The sequence below is a fragment of the Chinchilla lanigera genome, unplaced genomic scaffold, assembly GCF_000276665.1.
Source record: "Chinchilla lanigera isolate Chin_1 unplaced genomic scaffold, ChiLan1.0 scaffold00113, whole genome shotgun sequence".
Classification (NCBI taxonomy): domain Eukaryota; kingdom Metazoa; phylum Chordata; class Mammalia; order Rodentia; family Chinchillidae; genus Chinchilla; species Chinchilla lanigera.
The window spans coordinates 2433438-2438069 of NW_004955514.1; positions in this window are offsets into that span (position 1 = coordinate 2433438).

A 4632-nucleotide genomic window follows, 5' to 3' on the forward strand; every position below is an offset into this window, starting at 1 on the left:
CCCTCCGCCCCTGCCCTGGGATTGAGCTGAGTGACCCCCTCCAGGGAGGAAAATGTCTCCCTTTGCAGTTTAAAGGAAGGCTCCCCAAGGAAGGAAGCTGGACCCACAAAGTGCAGCCAAAACACTGCTCAGGCATTTGGTTTTCTTCAAAACCAGCGCTTTCAGTGTATGCCAAGCACCTGTCCACACCAGCATTTCCACTCAGCAGCCCTGAACTTCACAGCTGGTTCAGCCAGGCTGGCGGCCACCGTGGGGGGCAGCGGGAGACATTTCTGGCTGCTGGTGTCTGCAGAGGGTGAGGACAAGCTCTGGAGCCAGGACAGAAGGTTGAGGGGGTTTCCTCAGACCCAGGTGTCTGACGGTGGCCGCAGGCCTCCGTTCACTTCTGTGCTGGTCATGGCCAGCACCCGGCGCCTTCTGCACTTCCTGGCCTCTCGTCTGCCCTGCTCCTGCTACTGCTTTCAGATTACTCTTCCTTACCCCCAGCTCTAATCCAGTGGCTCCCCTGCTCAGTAACTTGCAGTGGCTCCCAGTTGCTTTCCAAATTAAGAAACGTGTTCTTTAGCTTGGCTTGCAGGGGACCTGGCTTCCGTGACCACTCTCTCCTTCCCTAATCTGACCCTCTGGCTTCCTCCTCAGCCCTGCCTGGGGCCCTGCCTTGCTTGATCCTTGCAAGCAAAGAACCTTTGCCCCCAAGGCCAGCCTTCCTTGTAGACGCTGCAGCGGCGTCCTGGTTCTGAAGGTCTTGGTGTCTCCAGCCTTCCCCTCCGGGGCCCCTTGGGCCTTGAAGAACATGGGTGGCCTGAGGTCTGCTCTTCCACTCTTACTGGCAAAGTATAGTTGGAAGCCACCTAAACACCTCCCCTAGCAGGGTCTGTACCCTACCATGGCCGCATAGAGCCTCTCCCTGGCAAAGGGCCCTGGGGCCCAGGTCCCCTCCCTGAAACCTGGGGAGGCTGCACCTGCTCCAGTCCTTGCACCCCTGGGTAACACATGGACCCCTGCCACGCTCTGCTGAGGAGCCCCTCTCTGCCCCCAGTTTTCCAGGGAACCCATGTTATGAGGGGCCAAGGGCACCCAGAGACACCCACCCAGGGACATCCCTCAGTGACAGCTAGCATGTCCAAAGAAACAAGCAGAGGTGCTTCAGATAAGCCTGGCCGGCTCCCGAGGTCCTGGTCTTCCCCTGGGGTCTGTTCATGGACTGGGGACAAACCACTGTGACCCGCAGACCCGTGGCCACTCACGCCTCTAATGTCTGGGAACACACGTGATGGGACAGTGGTGTGCACGCTGAGTTTAGAGGTTAGGGAAACCGGGGCCGGGGTGTGGCTCAGTGGGATACTTGCCTGGCTCCTGCAAGGCTCCAGACTCCTTGCCATGCTGAGGAAGAAGCACTGCTGCATTTCCAGCATGGACATGGCGGCCCTCTTTACCTACACGCGCCCCACCCTCGGACTCGGCCAGCCACAGACCAAAACTACCCAAACATGGGCTTTGATTCAAAAGAAAAATTGCAACTACTTAACACAGAGTTTTTCTCTTGTCATTGTTCCCTGAATACAGTATAAGAAACCAGGTGGCACGGTCGCTTGTAATCCCAGCACTCTGGGAGTCTGAGGCAGGAGGTTCACAAATTCAAGCCCAGCCTGGGCAATTTAGCAACTTAGTGAGACCTTGCTCAGAAAATAGAAAGGCGCAGGGACGTAGCTCAACGTGAATGCCCTGGGCTCAATCCCCAGTGCTACTAACAAACAAAACCAGTGTAACGACTGTGGATATAGTGTCTGTGTTGTATTAGGTGTTATAAGGCGTCTGAAGTGTGCACCAGACTGTGCATACATTGTGTGCGAAGACCGTTTTCTGTAAGCGACTGGAGCCTGCCAAGATTTGGGTATAAGAGGGTCCTGAGCCCTTTCCTTGGGTCACCAAGGGACACCGTACTTGAGGAAATGAGCCTGGGACTTGTAAAAGAAACAGTTTATTACAACAAAACAGGTAGTGGTTGCCTGAGTCACCACGCGCTCTGTGCTCCTGTGTCTATTCCCACCGACCCTGCCGGGCAGATTTAGGGGACTTCTGGGCTCCCGAACCCTGCGCCAGGCACGGAGGTACCAGTGACAAATGCACCGTCTCTGCAGAAGGCAGAGCGTGGTCTTGGTGGACACTGGTTTCCCATAGGGCCTGCTGGAGTGGAGTGTCCACGAGGTCCACCTCAAGTAGGGCAGAGACACGGGGTCAGAAGTGACTGAGACCCAAGGCTTGGTGGACTCAGCCTGTGCAGAAGGACCGGGCATTTGTCAGGTCCCCGCCGGAGGCAGGGACTGGAAGTGTGCGAGACTCTGCTTTTCTGGATGGGCTGTCTCTCAGCCCCAGGATCCTGCCTAGGGCTCACAGGGACTGGAAACCTTGCGTCCCGGCCCTGGGAACTCTAGAAATGCACACTGATGGTGAGGGACACGACGTGGAGGCAGCCACTCCTGCTTCCACCTCTGCAGTCAGCCCTGTCGGGTGCAGCTCAGGGCCCAGGACCAGCACCAAGCACAGAGGCAGTGCTGTGGGCCAGCGCCAGGCCCCCTCAGCCCGGGCGGCCCTAAGCAACCGGCTCCTCCGCTGCAACCAGCTGCACCCTCAACGCCCGCGCTGCGCGCCCAGGACCCCGCGGCCCTTTCCGTCGGATTGAAGGGACCCAGGTTGGCTGTTCGGCCCCAAAGCCAGGACGCAGCAGGTTGACCCCCACCGCCCCCAGGAGCACTCTCTCAGTCCGCCGCACTCCACCGGTTCAAGCGCCCCCCAGAGGCAGTGGGAGCCCAGGAGCGCCAAGCGCCCCAGCCGTGATCCGCCTCTGCTCGGTCTGGAAGCTGCACTCACCCGCGGTTAGAGGAATCCAGACTCAAGGCACCTGGTCCAAGGCCACGTGACCCCAGAGAGCAGGGAGTGAGAACCCAGGCTAGAGGAAGGCCTCCGGGCGTGAGCGAGACCCGGCAGACCCAGAGCGCGGGCGCGCGGCTGAACGCGAGGACGCGCACAGAGGCGCCGGGACAGCGGTGCAAATCCGAGGGTTAACAAAATCGGCTCCTCCCCGCAGCCATCGTCTTTTCATCCAGACTCTTCTTTTTCCTCAGTTTACCCATGTCAAAGGTGTCCTCCATTAGACAGCCTCTGCCCTGGGTTTGCCCGGATCTGGATGCCCATTTCTTCTCTCTTCCTGGGCAGCCCCTCTGGCCCGGGCACCTGTACCTCTCCGAGCCTCGGGCCTGCTCCGGCTTCCCCAGGCAGCGGCTTGGCCATCGTGTCACCTTCTATGAAGGAAGCCATCATTTATTTGGGGACCTCCAGGTTAAAGGACCCAGGCATCCCTATCACTGAGTCTCCGCCCTCCCAGGGCTGGAGAAGGGTTAAGGCGCCTGGAGTCTGCAAAAAAGTCGACTTCCAGCAGTAGGCTCAGCAGCCACTGGGCTCAGAGGGCGCCCCAGCCCGCACCGGCTTTGACTCTGCAACCGCGGACCCCAAGAGCCAGGGCTGTGCTCCGGCTGCGCCGTCTGCTCCGCTGTCCTGTTGCTCTGCTGCCAGCACACTGGAGGGTCGGACCGGCGAGCCCGGAATCCCAGGCCTCCGGCTACGGCACTTAACGTCTGGAACCATCTGGCGAGTCTCTTCTGCCCCGCGTCATTTTCTCTCTGGAAAATGGGGCGATGCTCCCTTCACCGCAGCGCTGTGGGGGATTCCATTAATCAAGGTGGAAGGCGAGGACCTGTACCCTCCCCCAGATCGCGCGCACCTGTGGTGCCGGCCGCCGGGCACTGGGCCTGGCACGTTTCTCCTCCGAGACCGGTGAGGTGCTTGCTGCGGCACGGGGGGCTCCTCACCGAGGCTCCTCCTGGGCGTCACCCTCAGATGGCTGTAGCGAGACCTGCGTCGCCCTAGGTGGGGTCCCCACTCTTACAGGGTGAGAAACACAAGCGCAAAAAGCACAGCGCCTTCGCTCGAGACCTCCGCGCTTGGGCAGTGGCTGGGTGGCAGCTCAGACCCCTTCCGCCTCGGGGAGGCCGGCGCGGGGGTTCTCGGCAGTGGGGACCGTACCACTCAGCGCGACCAGGCAGGTGGTGGGGAGCAGGGCGCTGTGGGGACTGCGGCGCACACTGAGAGCGTGGGCAACGAGTTCTGTCGCACGAAGGGGTCATCGAAAGCTATTTCACTAAGAGTAAATATTAAAACGTGTCGTGTTTTCGCAGCCCTACTTTGGCAAAATTTCTATTTTTAAATTACACGCAGGAACAGTTTATAAAATGATAAAATTGTGGCCCAGGTTTTTGTGGTATTTTAGAAGCCTGGGAATCTTCACGCAGCGACACCCCCGCGCACATATGCACACGCACGAATACACATGCACACGCGCGCTAGTGCACACACGTATCTGCACACATGCACATGCCAAGCGCGCATACACGCACACACACCCGCTTATGCTCAGGCCCACACGAGCCGCGACGGGGTAATTACAGCTCTCGCCCGATGGCGATTGGCCAGCCTGCTCCTCCTCGGGGCCCACAGCCAATGGGCAGCGGTCCGAACGCGGCCCCGCCCCCGGCGCGAGTGGCGCGGACGCGCGAAGGCATCGCGCGCGGCGGG